The sequence below is a fragment of the Lepisma saccharinum genome, chromosome 16, assembly GCF_977018435.1.
Source record: "Lepisma saccharinum chromosome 16, izLepSacc3.1, whole genome shotgun sequence".
In the NCBI taxonomy this organism is placed as follows: Eukaryota; Metazoa; Arthropoda; class Insecta; order Zygentoma; family Lepismatidae; genus Lepisma; species Lepisma saccharinum.
The window spans coordinates 56,436,762-56,457,444 of NC_139244.1; the positions used below are offsets into that span (position 1 = coordinate 56,436,762).

Consider the following 20,683-nt stretch of genomic DNA (forward strand, 5'->3'; position numbering starts at 1 on the left):
CACCAACAAAAATTACTAGTATCTGTACCTTGTATGCTTCACAGACAAATGAAGTAAATTTGCAACATTTTAAAGCGTCAAACATGTAACACATTTTCGTAAATGCTTTTCATGCATTCAGGCTATGTCGGCATACTGAAGTTTTTTTTAATTTGTTAGCAAACACCAAAAGTACCGTATCTGCTGGCGTATAAGATGCACTTTTTCCTTAAAAAATAGGTCTGAAAAACAGGATGTGTCTTATACGATGATAGTCAGTTTTTGATTGCCTTCATTTCTGGAAACTTTCTCTGTTCTGAATTAGACGATTTCTTTCTTGCTTCCTTGCGATGTGTGTTGAAGAAGATTAAAATGTATTCTTCCTTAGTTAGATTAGGTAAGTTATTTTTTGATAGTAGACGTACATATTACTTTATATTTGAAATACTGTAAATTAATTATAAATTCAGTGATAAAACTTTTTCTTAAAAAATGTGTACGAAAAATGGGGTGTGTCTTGTACGCCGGAAAATACCGTACTTCATAATTCCACGAAGTCAGCTCATTTAATCCAACATCATGTCAGAACCTTACATTTTATGTGTGTCACACGTAACTTTGGAATGCCACAATAACGTTTGTACGATAGTAGCAAAGAAGTGTTTATTCAATTCTAGCAGATTCGAAAGTTAAAATTAAAGATACCGCGATTAATGACGAAATGTCAAGAATTCGCGTTTGAAAATTAGTTACATTTCGATTGTGACTGGTGAAGAAGTACAATCTGAGGCATAGGACGAAACACTGTTCTTTTCGGGATGAAAGATACAACTTCGACATAGCTTTCGATGTAGTTGCAGTCACGAATATCTTCGATCTAGATAACGCACTACGCAAAACACGCTTACCGTAGATTACCCTAATGGACCTTATCGCTTCCAGAATACAATCACATAAAGGTTCCATAAGCACGTGTCTGCGAGATAATATTCTTAGCCCAAGAAAAGAAAGTGGCTCAGTGATCGATTGCGCCTTGACATGCTTCTGCGAGTGTGAAAGATCAAGACCTCTTTCCATGGTCGGTTAAAAATCATGAGATATTCTACATTATCATATTATTCAAAGAAATAAAAAGTGTTTTAACCAGGTTCTGGCTCGTCTCAAATTCGTCTAATTAAGAAAGACCACTGATCAGATGGGCATTTATGGGAAAATGGCCTTGAGGCCGAATTACACGAAGCTGGTTTTCCTACTGGAATACTCTAATTGGGGCTGGATTAGCTACCAGGCTGGCTGCTAGACTGGTTTTGGCCACTAAACAGTGTTCTAATTGAAACTTGCTTCTCTGATAGATGCTGTGGTAACAACCAATCATGTGAAAATAATCTTTGAGTTTGGAAAGGAAGAGCGGTATTTGTCTGTGGTTTTTGAGTCTTGGTTATGGAATAATGTTTGTTCGCTGTTCGATTGAAAAAGTAACAGAAATGAAGTGCATGTGAACATTTCTTTGATGAATGAATCCTGCGAATCTCATACCAGATTTCATTAAAAGTATGTTGACTACACCTTGATTATCATAATTTCTATTAATTATTTTAATTTTTAATAATAACAGCGGTAGCTATTCTCCGACGACGTTCTTCCTCAAGTTGTTCGTCTATCGTTTTAGCTTGTTTGCTCCGCGCAATGCCTTGTGGGAAGAAAAGTCTACCAACAAGTACGGGAACGAGTACCGTGTGAGTCAATAACTAGCAGGTGAGAATATGTCACTCTACTAGTCCAAGTCCAAGTGATAACTCCAGCAACTCTATCCTCGTGATTCACACCGTAAGGAATACGTACCAACAATTTTGTCAAAAATGCACGTTCTTCTACAAAAAAAAAACGTTTACTTATAGCAAACTTAATTTATTAAGGCACAATTTGCATTTTTGTTATTTAGCGTCGCTTTTTCTTCCTCGTTTGACTAATCGTTGCGATAAGGATGAGTAACGAATTTTTTAATTTGAATTTAAAATTTTGGGTGCGTCAGCACTTAGGCTATTTTGCTCCCGTCACATTATACGTGGGCCAGCCCCTTACCATTGCAAATAACAACTCTAACGTTGCATAACTAAAATCTTAAATAATTCTGACTTCTGTTAAAAGCTAAGGCTGTAAACGGGCACTCAGCACGCATAAGGACAAAAAAAGGACAACACACACAAAATTATACTGGCCATAGTGCCAGTCGCCAGAGCCTCGTTCGTCTGCAAAATGCAGTCCAGGGTGTACTGCGTGGAAGTGAGGTTGACTTTTGGGCGCCTTACACCCCGGTTGAGTGACGATTACAAGAAATTGTTGAAGGGACACTCACGTAGAATACCCAGGCCCAAACCCGTGACTGGAACCTCTGAACGTCGGTGGCGAGATCAGAAGTCCACTCACCACCGACAATAAGTTCGAAGCGTCCATTTGCCTTGTTTGTTTTTGCATTATTGGCAATTTACAATGCCTTAGTATGTAGTATATTGACTACTGTTATTACGACATAGTTAATACAACCTGTTAATAAAATAGTATATTTAATGGAACAATGTTTTAAAATCATATATACTTTCTTATATTATTTTGTAATTAATGTTATTAAGGATATTTGGGGGCTACGAATAAGTAGCGTAACCCGGTCATGAAAACCTACAACAGCGACTGGGAGTTCGTCGTGCTGACCACACGTCACCCCGTAACTGGTTGTATGATCTTCCATAGGTAGCCAGGCCCGAGACCTCAATGGCTGTTGCGCCACGGGTTTTATTATTATTATTATTATTATTATTATTATTATTATTATTGTTAATTAATTCTGAAAATCTCGTGAAATAATTACGGTTTATACCTTCATAATTATATAACCAAGACGCCGAATATGTATTAACAACTTTCCAGTTTCAAAATACACATTTACAGTCATTACTTGATACCTCATAAATCACATAATCGTTATCAAATAACTATAATTACTGTTTTAGGTAATAAATATGTACTTCATGTAAATCTTCTAAAAACGTTTGTGATGCGAGTTGAGAGAGGAAGAGAACTTCACACATTTATTTTTAAACGGGCAATATTAATTTAATGACGCGTGGCACTGCGTAATTTACTATTTTCTATCTCCTCTTTTATCTTTTTGCTCATTCAGATCTCTCTTCCCTCAGTGTCCGGGGCGACCTATTACGTTTAAAAATGCCATATTAATGAAACACACACAGTCATTACTTCCACAGAATAGTGGACGGGGTGTACAGTTCTAGGCATTTTAGTACATGCACGCACCTTCACTGCAGCTAATGACCCTCGCACTTTCTGCACACTCACATACACTCCCATTATCTCACGACACAACTAAAAGCAATTAAAGGCTGAATCACACGGAACTGGATTTTCAGTAGGAATGCCCTACTTAGCGCTGGACTGCATACCCATCTGCTAGTTTTCGCCTAACACGATACTTGTTACCGTACTTGCCGAAGGAAATGTGCAGAGCAGACAAGCTGAAAAGATGGAAGACTGATTTGAAGAACTCTGTAGGAGAATAGCTACTGCCGTTATTAAAAATTAAATTAAAATAAAAGTATTTATATGGACCATAAATTAGCTCGAAAGAAATTATGGTAATCAAGGTGTACTCAACAAGCTTTTTAATGAACTAGGAGATGCATATTAACACATGAAATTCGCAGGATTCATTCATAAAAATGTATATTTTGTTCAACTAAACATGTCAAACCGTCAAACCTTTAATACACTGGTAATAATAAGGATTTTCATTATCGGCTATCACATTTGTTGCGTACAAATCTCATAGCTTTTTCCTAAATATTAGTGAACCCGAATGTACATTATCTCTGTTCTTTTCCTTCATCGAGAAGCGAACAAAAACAACCACCACCCGGAAGCCACAGACAAGAAACTTTCTCTTTTCAAAGTCGCAGATTATCTTCACATGACCAACTTCGCTCTGATTGGCTGCTCTACAGAATCCAGCAGAGGAAGCAAGTTGCAACTAGAACACGGGCTAATCCTCAAAACCAGTGAAGTAGCCAACCAGGCAGCCATCATTTCCGGCCAGGTAGCCAGTCCAGCACCAACTACGGCATTCCTACTGAAAATTCAGTTCCGTGTGATTCGGCCTTAACTTAATCCATCTCTGCAGATCCATTTTATCCCCTCTTGTATTCCACGTAGCATCAGATAAAAAAAGAAGCTTTTCGTGGCTGACCCAGGAAGATGTATTACCTGGCAATTCCTGACACATAAATATGCATGGACTGAAAGGCTCCCATAAATGAACTATACTGGTCGCATTTCCAGCTGGCGGCTGGGAAACAACGTATAGCGATCAGTTAATTCTCTTGGACTGACATCGGGCATATTCGAGTCACGAGCCACCGAAAGTTTTTTGCGGGAAGAAACAAATGAACGTCGGATACACAGCATGTTGCCAAATGTACTGTAAAACTAGGGAGAGATAGAGTTGATCAGCGTCGTTACTGGATAAAAGTTGTACAATAGTACGGAAAATTCATGCACAAAACACCCAAACACTGTACAAAGAAGCTAATGAAAACAACTGATAAAGAACAGACGTACGCTTGGCAACGTGGTATCGGGAGAGCGATGTCACCCCTACATCTTTTACTTCGCAACTGAGGTTGTTGACCCTCACCGAGCCACACCCCTTCGAAGACGATAGGTGGACAGATAGAGCCACGTAGCACAAAGCCACTAGTTGGGCCCGCGATCAGTATAATCCTACTCAGTTTTCAGGACTCAACTCTTCGTAGCAGTAAGTGGCGAACCCTGACAGTACATCCATCAGCATGCAAGCATTGAGTAAATAGGACTAGATTATTGGAACCAGTATTGAAAATGCATGTATTGATCTAAGATCAGTTTTAACAATGGGCAAATTGTTGTTTTTACCGAATGTAATATTTATAGAATTTCCCGGAACTTGTAGTTTTTGGTCAAGAATAACCGTTTTTACTTCAAGGGGTGTAAGGTGTGATCTTTGTAAAGACGCCCCAAATGTCAACCTACCTTCCACATAGTACGCACTGGACTGCATTTAGCAGACCAATGAGGCTCAAGAGTCTGGACTCGCAGCCATCCTTCGTGGTACCCGTGTTGTGTGCTGTCCTTGTGTGTTTGTGATGTCTTTTCATTCATCTTATTACCACCCATCTTCATCATCTCGATTAGCCAAAAGTGACAGAAAAGAGAGGTAAAATAAAACCAATCAACCAATCAATAACCTACTTCAAGTTATGCCACAGCGTAAAAGACAGAACATCATGTTTGTACAGCATTTTTCGATGGCCCAAGAAATCAGACGACTTGTCGGCGTGCTATTGAATAATTATTACTTCTTGAACTCGGTATAAAGGCATGTCAGACACTGTGGAATCAACAAGACGACGCACCAGCTCATATCGCCAACAAGGGAACTGGCCAGGATAAAGCCCGGATCTAACCACGCAATACAACCATAAAGGGGATTGATTTGATTGATTTTGTTTTCGTTGTTCTGCTTTACTTCTGGCTAATCGCGAAGATGAGTATAATTGTCCATCCATTGAATTCAAATTTCTGTTGAATCGCCCAAGAAAAATCCACATAGTCTACCTTTACCTACTGATCCAGTAGGTAAAGATACATTATCCAGTTATTTTCAACCTGGAAAGATGTACGTTATAGACCATGAATCAGGGAAGAGAACGCAAGTTTCTCTCTGAGATAATTTACTTTGCACTCGTGTGTACGTTACTGTGGACTCAACGAGAAATGATGCAACTTGTGTTACTCCTGGAACGCCGCCTTAAGTTGGTAATTGTGGGTTATACGCACGCTAAGGTTATTTATCTCGATAATGCCATTTTATAGTTCATACACAAAATAGTAAAATATCCATCCCTGAAAATAAATTGATGTTGTTTATTCATAGTTGTTAATCACAAATATCTAATGAGACAAGCCTGCCTCTGTTCTTTGAGTTACACAATTCCAGTTTTTCCCAGAGGAATAAAAGTATCGTCACTTAATTACCGCGTTTCTATAATCTATTTGGAGGTAGGTGTAAGGGTCGATGAGTCAAGAATGATGACGGGGGGCGGAAACTATCCCTGATTCCTCTCTGTCGTCATCAGTAGACCTCGCATTTTAGGTTTTTAACCTATTTTTCCTATACAGGTATGAAAGAAATAATAAGTTATGTCAGCGTTTCGTTAAAAAACGCAAAAACTGATGACGTTTTATAGTGCCTAAAAACCTATTTTGCTTGTTAGAACCTATTTTAGGTTTATGCGTCTAAATCAAGCTTTTTTGGTTCTTATATATTTTAAAAAGGTTTTACAGGATTTTTATGTCACACACAGGCATTTGCTTTGTTTGGTCACGAAAAAATTCATTGAACGTGTTTGAAACGTACTCTGTGTCGATTTCCCTCTCTCCAAGTCCATGGTGATTTTTCAAAGCTCTAAACAAAGCAAATTGTCTGGTGCCACTGTTACCTGTACAGTACAAAGTGCAAACTTCTGATGGGTGTGGTCTTGCTCACTTTAGCGTCACTTCGGTTCATTGTGGCATTCACACCTTGCAAACTAACATTTCAGCATTGAAGTTTGCACCACTCGCTATGTTTTTGTTGTGCGGAGTTTCACTGTGAAATGAAAAACGAATGTTGCCTAACTATACGGCGAAGAGTGGATTTTAATAGCAAATTTCCAATGGTAAGTTCTGTCACCGCCGTAGGGTTAGGCAACACATATAACGTTATGCAAGATAGTGCATATTTCAGGATATAGGTGTCTCATTTTCATTGACGGTGACTATACCTAATCAGCATTTTTCAGGAATTTTGAACTATTTTAAGTTGTTATTAACCTACTTCAGGATTTCTCGAGCCTGACAAAATTTTTAGGACCAATTTTAGGATTTTTAGAACCAATTTTAGGGTTTTTCGAACCAATTTTAGGGTTTTTCGAACCTATTTTAGGATTTTTAGAGCCTATTTTATGATTTTTAGAACCTATTTTAGGGTTTTTCTAACCTATTTTAGGATTTTTAGAACCAATTTTAGGATTTTTAGAACCAATTTTAGAATTTTTAGAACCAATTTTAGGGTTTTTCTAACCTATTTTAGGATTTTTAGAACCTATTTTAGGATTTTTAGAACCAATTTTAGGACTTTTAGAACCAATTTTAGGGTTTTTCGAACCTATTTTAGGATTTTTAGAACCAATTTTAGGATTTTTAGAACCAATTTTAGGGTTTTTCGAACCTATTTTAGGATTTTTAGAGCCTATTTTAGGCACCTACAAGCACACTTTTTAGAACCTAAAAATCCGAGATCTAGTCATCAGTGACCTAGCCCTAGGATCACGAGCTGCGCTAACACTACCGCCACAAGTCTTGTAGGCAAGTAGACGAAATTACGATTTTCTATTATGTTTATATTGTTTACATAACTCCCATACATTGATAATATCTATTTTCAAACTTGCAAAATAATGTGTGCTTTCTTTTGTGTAACAACATTGTTTTTAATATAGCACACAGCTAGATATGTTTGAAGGAGTTCAGGATAATTAAATTATATAGTAAACAATGAGTATAAATGAGTTATACGTTGATGCAAAATATAGTTTCTGTATCCGGTAAGTAGGCCCAATATTTAATTGAATTTTAAAATACTGGTGTGGGTTTAACATTAACTGCATTAGAAGTTATGAGACCCAATTCTATGCATAATCATGTATTAACTAATTAATTCGATGACTATAACTGTATCTCTTATTGTGGTTATGTTAAACATTATCCGAACTGGAGCCACATTTAACAGAATATTTTATGATGTTTCGAAATTCATTAAATCCTGACTATACTTAACACAATATCAGAAAACAGCCTCAGGTTGAACCTCACCCGTACTGACCCTGTCAGACAATACACTGTCGACTTTGGCCAACGTTCCTGTATTTGTACAGTGGGATCCATGAGTATTATCGTACAATTTGTCCATGACTATTTTCATTAATTTTTCGCTTACATCCTGTGTGTTCTTAAGCGATGGATTTTTATGTATGCTGGTGCAGACGTTGTCAACAGCTTGTTTTGAGCTTTCTTTTAATTCTTGAAGCTCTTATTGGGTCAAATAAAGTGCACGAACATGGTGATGGACAATTTGCACGGTAATACTCATATATCCCACTGTACCTCGCCCATACAAATAACGTTCGTTCGTTCAGATTAATTGGCTCTCATCGCCTTATTTATTTTCAGTCTCTGGCCATTGATTCTAATTGAATGATTGAAAATTACAGTCATTACCAGAAAAAAGATCGTCCCATGAGCGTAAAATCTTTCTTTTGGAGAATCAAAAGGTCACACTGTTCTATCGCAGAATGTCCGGTAGAGTGGGATGCATAAGTATTAGCAAGCAAATTGTCCATCCCCATGTTTATTCTATTCGTTATACGCAATGAAAACTTCAAGAATTAAGACAAGACGCCAAACAAGCTACTGACAACCTTAGCACCAGTATACATAAATATCTGTTCTTGTATAGTGGGATCCATGAGTATTACCGTGCAAATTGTCCATGACTATTTTCATTAATTTTTCTCTTACATCCTATGTATTTTTAAGCGATGATGGTGCATAAATTGTCAACAGTTTGTTTTGAGTTTTCTTTTAATTCTTAAATCTCTTATTGGGCCCAATAAAATGCACGAACATGGTGATGGACAATTTGCACGGTAATACTCATGGATCCCACTGTACACCGCACGCACCCATCCACTATCACGGCACAAGGTAAATTCCCTTCACCAAATAAATGAATTTGAATTTGACTTGCAATATCGGCATGTCTCTTTCACATGTTTCTGCACTTTACAAAAAAATAATAGCAAATGTATCCTACGTGCTGCCACCAGAAAGCACGTAGCGTGCAGCATGCTACTCACACGTGTCAGTTTTAAAACACGCAAAAAGAGGTAAACGCATTCACGCTGAACTTCCTACAACTTCTATCAAAATACGCCTTCGATTCGAGTCTTCCTACTGTATCGAAACGATTCGAAGGGCATGCAGAAATTCGTTTGAATACGTTCGAAGCAAGCAAGCATTGTGCCTTGCCGTGCTATTGTGCCACTCACCTTGTGTGATTCCGGACGGAGACCGTTGCGTTTCGATTGGTTCGGTTGCCTCCCCCACATCGACTGGCGCGTCGTAAACCCTCCGGAGTAGGAAGAACGCTGGTGCCTGCGTGCGGGCAGGCTCAGATCGAAATAAACACCAGCAGCTGCACAGGATGAAACACGAGTTCTGCCGCAGAGCGCACTCGCAGTCTTTACAAAGGTCAAACGCACTCGCAGCGGTCGAGAAATAGCAAGCTCCTCTTCCAGGCTGCAATTTTTAATGCTTTCAACAAAATGCTTGTGTCACTCACCACGAAACAATGAAAGAAGTCTCCATAACAACAGACACGCTGTGACATCATAATGCATCCCCACGTGTCACGCAACAATATACTTAGACGAACGTGGAACCTACGTCCCAGTGTTGCCAACTATACTTATTTAACGATGATCAAAAGGATTATTATTATTTTCTTTCACAAAGTCAATAAATAGGAATTATAGGGTTTGCAAATATACCAGGTCGTTCCCGATGTTCTTATAACAAATCGGCAGTTTATTGCCGAAAAGCTACAAGAATGAGATCAACAATGATTACGTGTGATATGTTATTTTGCCTAGCGTAAGATACTACAAAGTCAGGAACCTTGGGTTCGAATCCTGGTTAATGCATGCCTGTGTAACTGTGTCTTTTATATGAAAGCACCCCCCCCCCCAGTTTTATTGAAGTGACAATTTGTATCACTTTCCCATATGAGAATAATATACCTGCTCCACTACAGACAACAAGATGAATTGTCCTACAGTTTAGAGTGGGATCCGAACCACTGTGCAATGTGTCTGCACCGGGTATCGAACCCGGGACCGCTTGATTACAATGCGACAACTTTACCAGTATGCCATTGGGGAGGATGTGAAGCAGAGGATAGAAAGCTAAAGTGCGTTTACAAAACATAGGTCTATTTGTCCAGCACAGCACCTGAGAATATCCAAGAATATTCGATAGTAATGCTACAACAGTTGTACAGCAGGATGCTAAACTTAGAAAATGTATAAAGCACCAAGGAATTAGCTCCGAGCATTCCTAAATAAATGACTTAAAACGGTTTGGAGATCAATCGGACAGAATTGGCCACGTGGAAAATGTCCGAGGCTGAGAGAGAGAGAGAGATTTTAATTTTTAGAAAGTGTTATGATTGATTCATTTATTTGCTTTTTTTTACTTCGCTTGTTGTGGCACTTTTGGCTAATTTGCGAAGATGAGGATGAGTGATGATATGATGAAATTGATGAATGGACACTCACAAACATCCATGTCCAGGCCAGGATTCGAACCTGGGGCCCCTGGCGTCGTAGCTCTATGTGCTAACCACTCCTCCACGGGGGTCGGCAGAAATTGTTATGTAAAGTACAAATTGCAATATGTATTTGACAAGGGTTTGTTCGGCCCGTGAGGCAGAAACACGGCCGCTCAATGGGCGATTCTATTCTACTCTATTCCTAAATTTAATTCCGCACCCTCTCAGCAACTGTAGATGGTTAATCCTGGCGCCACCGCTGTTACCAGATTGAATACTTCCCTTGCATCGTTAAGTTGCAGCGTCGACAGCCCACGAGCTGTTCCCAGCCGACTCGTGACCAGCCTTGACCATTCCTCCATCCGTTCGTGACCTCACACTTCCTTCCTTGTGTGCAGAGGCAATAAATCAATCTCCTTCTATGTTAATTGTGAATTAATACTTGTGCACCGCAGCGTCGCGTGAGAAACTGTAATTGCACGAAATCATCAGCGGAGAAGAGAAAAATATCCGCTTCCTCAGAGTCGGTGGCGCATCGTGTCGCCCCATCTTCATCCAGCTGGTAACAGTCACTGTCTCTGTGCATTATTGCAAGGCCTGTAATTAGTCTTTAGCAGTTCCAAACTTCTCCAAGTGTGTTTCACATTATGCGCATTGCGACTTTGTACTCAACATTAATGGACTATATCAGCGAAGGTTTGAAGAGATCTTTGAGGAAAATATACTGTAATATAAGTAATTATATAAACTGGCTTAAAAATTAATAAGGTTGAGCCGATACCACCTTGCGCCGATACTCATATCGATGACGATATTCTTACCGATTCCCAAAGATATCAATACCGATATTTGAAAAGTACAGTAAAACCTTGTTAATTCGGACTAATGGGGGGAGGGGGGTAAGTTGACCGGTTTACGAAAGTCCGGATTAACTGAAATAACCTAAAGGAACAGTAGAAAGTGCATTAAAACTCCGTTTAAAGCAGCAAAACACGTTTATTATGGTGTATTTAATGGGTATAGGCCACGTATTATAGTGACCAGAATTAGACGAGAATATACCGAGGGTATTCCTGTGTCAATGCGGCTTCTTCCCGAAAGTCTGCGGGAAACATAATTTCATTTTTTCTTCTGGCCTTTTGCCTGTCCGGATTAAGGGAAATTTGGCTTATCAGGATCCGGATTAATGAGGTTTTACTGTATAATAATTAAAAGTTGGTCAAAATATTGTGCAAGGATTCCTCTCCAATTATATGAATCGATTTACCAAGACAATTGCTTTAAAGCAGAGACGTAGCAAAGGGTGCGCGAAGTGGGCGAGCGCCCGAGGCCTCGCGTCTCGTGGGATTTTTTTTTTTAATGGGATTTATGGCATTCTTAAACAATGGGTACAGCTGATCAAAACTCATGTTTTCCTGATGTCCTAACTTTTTTGTTCCTTAAACCGGAGCCTCCACGAAAGCGCAGTGCCATCGTCGTTCTGGGTTCGCCGGTGTTATAATAATTAATTAATTGATAGTGTGGGTCCCGCGTAGCAAAGTGGTTAGGGCTCTCGCCTTTGGTGTGAGCGGTCACGGGTTCGATTCCAGGTGGGTGTCCCCAAAACTTCGGCATTGATCCAGTGTCGTGAGGACAATTGGGGAGCTACTTCAAGCTCCGTTCACGAAAGCCAGAAAAACAGCGGCGATGGTATCCGATGTGCTGACCAGGCATCACCCAATGAAAAGCCGGTCTGGCAGACCCTGGCCCTTCAAGGGCTGTTGCGCCACGAAGTTTTAATTAATTGATAGTATATAGAATCTTTAACATGATACATTGAGCCACCCAGCGACATACTGACCGAAGGAGATGCTGGGTGACTTATGTTATGTTACATTTAAGTGTTTCCCTGTGCTTTGTACAGTGTCTCTCAAAAGTTTTAGGACAACGACATTTTAAACTAGGCAACCCAATTTACACAAGGTGTTGGTGGGTTGCGTGTAGAGTTTGGCTCAATTTCAGGGTTGCCACATGCACAATAAATATTTATAAAATACGCGAAAGAAATAAAAACAAGTATTAGTGTATAAAAAGTATTAAAAATATCAATATTATATCGCAAGTGACAAAATTCTTTCTGAAAGAAAAATAATAGGTTTTCTAGCATTTCATCGCTGATGAGTCTACAGAAAGGAGAAGAGGTGAGAGAAAACGAGAGGTGACAAATGACAGGAGAAAGAGAAAGCGAGAGGAGAAGAGGAAAAGTAGAGGAGAGAAGAAAGAGAGGATAGACGAGGAGAGGAGATGTAGTGAGGAGAATGGAAAAATATTCTAGGAGAGATGAGGAAAATGGAGCAAAGGAGAGAAAACAGAAGGAAAACGAGATGAGAGAAGAGTGGAGAGTAGAGTAAAGGAGAGAAAAAGAGAAGAACGAAAAGAAGAGGAGAAAAGTGCGTGGAGTCGGAAATCTAAGACAGGAAAGGAGATACGAGGAGTGGAGATGAGTGGGATGGAGATAAGATGCGAGAAAAGTAGGGAAGGAGATATGAGATAAAAGCAGAGCAGAAGGAGGGGAGAGAAGAAGGAGAAGGAGAAGAGAAGAACAGAAGGGACTGAAGAGAAGAGGTAGTTGCAGAAAATATCGTCTCAGCGTCAAGAATTGATGCATTGGTCAAATTATCGACATGAAACATTCAATAACATTTTGAAATGTATTGGAGAATGTATTAAATCGGTGCGAAATGCCTTTCAGAGCAAGGTAAAATCTTCCATGTAGGATCTTTGATTTTACCTGCGATTATACCACTAAAAACATGAATGTAATTTTAATATTTATAACAATTATCCAATTTTTGTCCAATTCTCGGTTCGTTGAAATGGAGATTTTGTAATTTAATATTTCCCCTCCCCACATCGTTAATTCCAAACTGAATCATTCCGTTTCACACGGGGTGAACAATGAACACAATGGGATAGGTCTAAAACTTACGAAAATTTTCTGCCACCGGAAGGGTTTGAACCTACGACCATCAGATTGACAGTCCTGAACGTTAAACACTACACTACAAGCTTTCGTTCCTGAAAGTAAGTAGAAGGAGCTGACCAATGTGAAATGTAGATGCAACTCTCCTACATGTAATGTGCAAACAATACTTGTTTGTAACAAAGAAAACGAAGGTAGTACGACTCGGAGGAAACATTTAATGGAGAATTGCACATGATGAGAACTTTTCATTCGATATTTGCGGAGGTATCCTTGCATTGAACTCGAGTGGGAAAAGGGGTAAAATTAGTATGTCCTGAATTGCCACAAATATAAATAGTTATTTCATTAATATTTGTCAATGTCTTTGAAGAAGTACACAATTATCGTTAAAGTATTATAATTCACGATCTTATACATGAAAATATCCCTTTGAACGTGTGTCAATTCATTTATTTGTTTATTTTTTATAAATTCCATTTGCAGAACAATGTAGCTACTATACATTGCTATTACAATTAATGTTACCATGCTCTTGTTTGTAATAAAAGGAGAATTAAAAAAAGAACACCTCCTAAGGAGGATCGAACCTGGGACCACAATCAATGCTTTCAAGAACTCTAACCACTACATCACGCTCTTACTTTCGATTGAAACAACAATTTTTAAGTATTCTGTCTCTCCAATATTGTAAATGAAGTTGGGTATACATGTGGTTGAACTTTTACTTTAATTTTGGATTGCTTTCTTGTAGTATAGCAGATATCTTCGAGAAATAATTTTCGAAGTGATGAAGAAAAACGAGAATATTGGTAGTTGTGAAAATGCGAGTTATTTCTTCTAACTTATTATTGTGATTAGACATTATTAATGAAAAATATCTAGAGGCTTGAACATTGCAGGACGATGTTCTTTTCCTGTGATACTGCAACAGACGAGATGCTTGTTTACTGACGCAAGTCTGATGTTCAGAACAGTCTTATGAAATGTATTTGCTGTTGCGTAAGGTAACACGAAATAATTACACCGTTTGCGAACTACCAAATCTGCGCAACGTTAGACGTAAACAGGCGGAAAATTTTATTCTTCACACTTGACAGTATTAGTCAAGAGAGACTCGTAGAACCTGTGTTAAGGTGCTGGAGTAAATCCTTCTTATTTTTCTTCCTCGAAGGACAACAATTTTTATAGTAAAGCAACAGTAGTTTCGCTCTTTATTATTTCTTTTAAATTCTTCCACATTCCTTTCATTGGGTTAAATATAAATAAAAGTATTGCTTGCATTTCTGTCATTGACGTAGACCAGGCCAGTACGCAGGATTTCTTTGAGGGAGTGGCCAGACCCTAATGTGTGTGTGTGTGTGTGTGTGTGTGTGTATGTGTATGTGTGTATATATATATATATATATATATATATATATATATATATATATATATATATATATATATATATGAGAGAGAGAGACAGATATTACAAAATAGTTCAAATAGTGCGAGCGCGATTCAAAAGTCATGATAATTCTATGTTTAGAAAATAATATATTTATAAATTAAATGTTGCGTACTAGGAATTATTATTACAATAGAGAACATGTCTAATTGTGAGTTAAGAAAACAACAATAACAAAGAGACATTCTCGCATCACGATTGCAGTTCGAAAAAGTCGGGTCAGGGATTGAAAGTAGCGCACTGTCCTGACTAAATCGGTGAATCGGACGTCTGCTAGCCTTGCATTATAAAACTAAAACCATCCAATATGCAGCCTGAAGACTTTTGCTCAAGAAACAGATTCATTTATGTAAGAACAAAATTGAAATGTTTACACATTTCTAAAATCGACGATGTTATTTTCGTAGTTATTGATAGGTTCACATTTAAATATTTCAGGGTTCGAAGGGGGCATGGCCCCCATGCCCCCCCCTGTATCTTGGCCTGACGTTAGTGACGTAGACAGTGGGAGAGAAATTTTGGAGAATCTTTGTATTAAATTTATTATTTACATCCACCTTATGCTCAGATAGGTTTATTGACAATCGTGAACTTTTCGTTTAATAGATAATATTTGGTTTTAAAACGACGGGAGAACATTGGTCTAATTTTCTTTCTGGTTTTCAAAGGCAGACAACCTTGGTAGCGTAGCTTGCTCGCGTTCAAAGAGACTCACTCACCCTATTCAAGGTCGCTTCTTATCGCAAAACATTGTCCGTCGATGCACCCAGCAAGTTACGAGTGACCAGAGTCGAATTTTAAAGAGCATCTGAAGAATGATATATTTCATCAGAGGCGGCTAGGTGGGCACTAGCTCAACATGCAATAGTTTAAGTGATAATTTCTGACAACCAAGAAACCTTATTGGATAAGTATTGGGATAGTAATACGCGTACCCGCTCCTTTTTAACAATGTAAGCTCGAAGACAATCTGTATTCCATTTGTTTGTATTGGCAACTTGGTCAACCTGAGGTTATTATAAGGAACTAATTCCTAGATGTTCATGTAACCGTTATAAAATTACAAATAAAATATATTCACAAGCTTAGATATACTAACAACGAAGAAATAAATTGAGAGTTAATTTTCAAATGCATGTGTATAGAGTAATTCTAGAAGTACAGAGCTATATCAGAGTATTGAACTTCTTTTGGCAGGATAACGTTTACAATATTGACGCGACAGAATAATTAAAAACTGTTTCTCCAAGGGAAGCAAAGGGCGTAGTGTATTGGTTAGAGTTCTTGAAAGCATTGATTGTGGTCCCAGGTTCGATCCTCCTTAGGAGGTGTTCTTTTTTTAATTCTCCTTTTATTACAAACAAGAGCATGGTAACATTAATTGTAATAGCAGTGTATAGTAGCTACATTGTTCTGCAAATGGAATTTATAAAAAAAATAAACAAATAAAATAAAAAAAATAAACAAATAAACAAACAAATACACACGTCCAAAGGGATATTTTCATGTATAAGATCGTGAATTATAATACTTTAACGATAATTGTGTACTGCTTCAAAGACATGACAAATATTAATGAAATAACTATTTATATTTGTGGCAATCCAGGACATACTAATTTTACCCCTTTTCCCACTCGAGTTCAATGCAAGGATACCTCCGCAAATATCGAATGAAAAGTTCTCATCATGTGCAATTCTCCATTAAATGTTTCCTCCGAGTCGTACTACCTTCGTTTTCTTTGTTACAAACAAGTATTGTTTGCACATTACATGTAGGAGAGTTGCATCTACATTTCACATTGGTCAGCTCCTTCTACTTACTTTCAGGAACGAAAGCTTGTAGTGTAGTGTTTAACGTTCAGGACTGTCAATCTGATGGTCGTAGGTTCAAACCCTTCCGGTGGCAGAAAATTTTCGTAAGTTTTAGACCTATCCCATTGTGTTCATTGTTCACCCCGTGTGAAACGGAATGATTCAGTTTGGAATTAACGATGTGGGGAGGGGAAATATTAAATTACAAAATCTCCATTTCAACGAACCGAGAATTGGACAAAAATTGGATAATTGTTATAAATATTAAAATTACATTCATGTTTTTAGTGGTATAATCGCAGGTAAAATCAAAGATCCTACATGGAAGATTTTACCTTGCTCTGAAAGGCATTTCGCACCGATTTAATACATTCTCCAATACATTTCAAAATGTTATTGAATGTTTCATGTCGATAATTTGACCAATGCATCAATTCTTGACGCTGAGACGATATTTTCTGCAACTACCTCTTCTCTTCAGTCCCTTCTGTTCTTCTCTTCTCCTTCTCCTTCTTCTCTCCCCTCCTTCTGCTCTGCTTTTATCTCATATCTCCTTCCCTACTTTTCTCGCATCTTATCTCCATCCCACTCATCTCCACTCCTCGTATCTCCTTTCCTGTCTTAGATTTCCGACTCCACGCACTTTTCTCCTCTTCTTTTCGTTCTTCTCTTTTTCTCTCCTTTACTCTACTCTCCACTCTTCTCTCATCTCGTTTTCCTTCTGTTTTCTCTCCTTTGCTCCATTTTCCTCATCTCTCCTAGAATATTTTTCCATTCTCCTCACTACATCTCCTCTCCTCGTCTATCCTCTCTTTCTTCTCTCCTCTACTTTTCCTCTTCTCCTCTCGCTTTCTCTTTCTCCTGTCATTTGTCACCTCTCGTTTTCTCTCACCTCTTCTCCTTTCTGTAGACTCATCAGCGATGAAATGCTAGAAAACCTATTATTTTTCTTTCAGAAAGAATTTTGTCACTTGCGATATAATATTGATATTTTTAATACTTTTTATACACTAATACTTGTTTTTATTTCTTTCGCGTATTTTATAAATATTTATTGTGCATGTGGCAACCCTGAAATTGAGCCAAACTCTACACGCAACCCACCAACACCTTGTGTAAATTGGGTTGCCTAGTTTAAAATGTCGTTGTCCTAAAACTTTTGAGAGACACTGTACCACGCTATGAAAGCGTATAGGGGGTGTGGAGTTAGGACCCCACACTTTCTTGATCACGGCCGAAGATGGGGTGTGATGTTATCAGCACCACACCCGTGACAGCCTTTAACTCTCAGAGTTTCCTCCAGGTACCCACTTTATACGACGCTAGGTGGTCGCCGGAGGCGCTTGAACAGATGAAAGAAATCCCGCTGGGTTTCGAACCCGGGGTCTCACGTGGTAGTCAGACGCTCTAACGGCTTTGATGTTACATTTAGTTGCATATATTGTTCATCAAGAGGCGGCATTTTGTGTGTATGTCTTCTTGCATCCCTTCGTCCTATGTTGTGAATTGTAGGATTTGATGGTGAGGCAACTTCGTCCAAAATTTGATTTTTCTCTCTGCATGAATTCGAATAGAGTTTCTTGGTCGAGCATTTCTCGAGTCTGTACGTTGGAAACATATCGTAACAGTCTATAAAATCACTGAAAATATTAAGTACAAAGAACTCCAAATCCCAAACATTTAGCCATCATAACACCATTAAGTCTTGTTTCCATGATATGAAAAACTCAATATGCTGACCAAGACAGAAATTTATTTTATTGTAAAACATAAACTAAACGTAACGTTTCAACCTTCTAGCAAGGTCTTCTTCTGACTCTGCACCAAGTACAAATGTAACAAGGTACAAAACAACACTATATATATACACAAAAATTACTCCCCTCCAGACTATTAGAAAGTTGTTTTGGAACATTCTAGCAGGTGGCTTTCCCTTGTGAACTGTACTTTCACCTGAAAGGCGATTTAGCTAAAAATTGTCTTTCATCTGGAATGTGGTTGGAATCTCTATCTCACGCTTTTTTCCTTCATTCTTCTCCCTTCTTCTCTCCTCTTTCTCTCTTGTCCTTTCCACTCTTTCTAACACCTTTTTCCATTCTTTGTTTAACTTCAGTCCCCCATTCCAGTTCATTATGTCTTCTTCACCTTTCTTCTCTATTTCCTTGGCTTCCTTCCATTTTCTCACTAGCATTCTCTTCTCTCTTCCTATCTGCTTAGCCTCATCCCACTCTATGTCATGTCCTGTTTCTCTCGTGTGTTTAAATATTGCATTTATCTCTATGTTGTTTCAACCTGTCTTTCAGCCTCTTTTTCGTTTCTCCTATGTACACACTCTGACATTCTTTACATTTCACTTCGTAGATGATCCCTTCCTCTTCCTCTTCTCTGTTTTCCTTTTTCTTGTTTGCATTCTTCTCTATTCTTAAGATGCTTCTCCCTCCCTTCCTGTAAGTATTAATTCCCGCTTTCCTAAGCACTTTGCATATCTTTTCTTTCTGTGGTCTTCCCCATACTCCTTATTCCAAACCTCCTCTCTTTTTCTTTCTCTTCCAATTCTTCCCTGCCACTTTTCTTCCTTCTTCTGTTTATGTCCAGTCTATCCTCCTTCTCATTGCCATTCTTTTCCAGCTGTTTCTATAGGCTATTTATTTTGCCTTCTTTTTCACATTCTTTCGTGCATATTTTCTTGATTCTGTCCTCCATATTCTTTATAAAATTTATTTTTGTCACCTCACTTACACCACTTCTTTTGTGGCAGAATACCCTTGCTGCACACTTCTGATGCCAAGCGGTTTCAATTTCTTGTCCTCTCTTCCTTCCTAGGTAGCTTATCTTGTCTTCTTCTTCTATTTCGAGTTCCAACAATATCCCTATTTCTTCATCTTGTACTTCTTTGGAAAAATATGTAGAGCTGCCTCTTCGTTCCCTTCCATATGCCAAAACAATCGTCCACATATCTGCAAAACAGAATCATTTTGTCACCTCCTTTTTCTACCACTTTCTTTTCCCATTCATTCATAACAAATTCAGCCAATGCTTGGCTTAGGCATGTGAAAGTACAGTTGACAAGGGAAAGCCACCTGCTAGAATGTTCTGGAGGGGAGTAATTCTTGTATATATATATATATATATATCTATATCGTCCTGTTTTATACCTTGTTACATTTGTACTTGGTGCAGAGTCTGAAGAAGACCTTGCTAGAAGATTGAAACGTTACGTTTAGTTTATGTTTTATATTAGAATAAATTTCTGCCTTGGTCAGCATATTGAGTTTTTCATTTAGCCATCACTTTTCCAGACAGGAAATATCTAGAAACATCCGAGGAATGCCTTTTCAGACATTGCCGAACTTCCTTTATCGCCATCGTTGTAAACAGGTGTACACAATTGCAATCAAGGAAGAGACTACAGGTTACTGATTCGGAATTATTAGTAAATTCGATCGGAATAAATGTCTGGGAGAACGGGGGTCAGTTACAAGCATTGCAGAGAGAGAGAGAGAGAGAGAGAGAGAGAGAGAGAGAGAGAGAGAGAGAGAGAGAGAGAGAGAGAGAGAGAGAGAGAGAGAGAGGCAGAAGTACGATTCGAGGAAGAACGTGTTGGAGCGAGGCGCGAGTCAAGCTCTTTTGTACAGTCACGACCATAAAGATTCTTCGCAGAACTTTAGCTACTAGACAGAGACAGGTATACCGTTTTCCAGTAGCCATGCTGATCCAGTCCTTAGGGGTTTAAAACTCAAGTGTTGTGTTATGCCATTCATATGTGTATAGTTATCACCTTTCGCACCTTACCAACAAGCTTACCCAAGCAGCGAGTTGCCACATAATCAAGGATGAATGATCAGTGAGCTACACCAACCTAGTTCGATCCCACATACCGAACGGTATGTTACGCATTGGAGATGCTGGGTATGTTACGATATCCATCTGCGCCTGTATTATTCGCAGTGTTTTGTTTGTACACTTTGGAGACGATTTATGTATGATGTTGCGCCATGCTG

General features: G+C 38.5%; 1 protein-coding gene across 3 annotated transcripts in view; it reads right to left on the bottom strand.

Moving 5' to 3' along the window:
* LOC146000093 (putative tubulin polyglutamylase TTLL2) overlaps positions 1 to 20,683 on the bottom strand; it is a 216,575-nt gene that overhangs the window by 42,400 nt on the left and 153,492 nt on the right. Inside the window, exon 1 of one of the 3 annotated variants that reach the window (XM_083137426.1) lies at positions 9,177 to 9,483. The exons of the other annotated variants lie outside the window; for them this stretch is intronic. The gene's annotated coding sequence lies outside the window, so the exon portion shown is untranslated. Of the gene's footprint in view, positions 1 to 9,176; positions 9,484 to 20,683 lie in introns of those variants that run through there. 3 annotated transcript variants of the gene reach the window in all.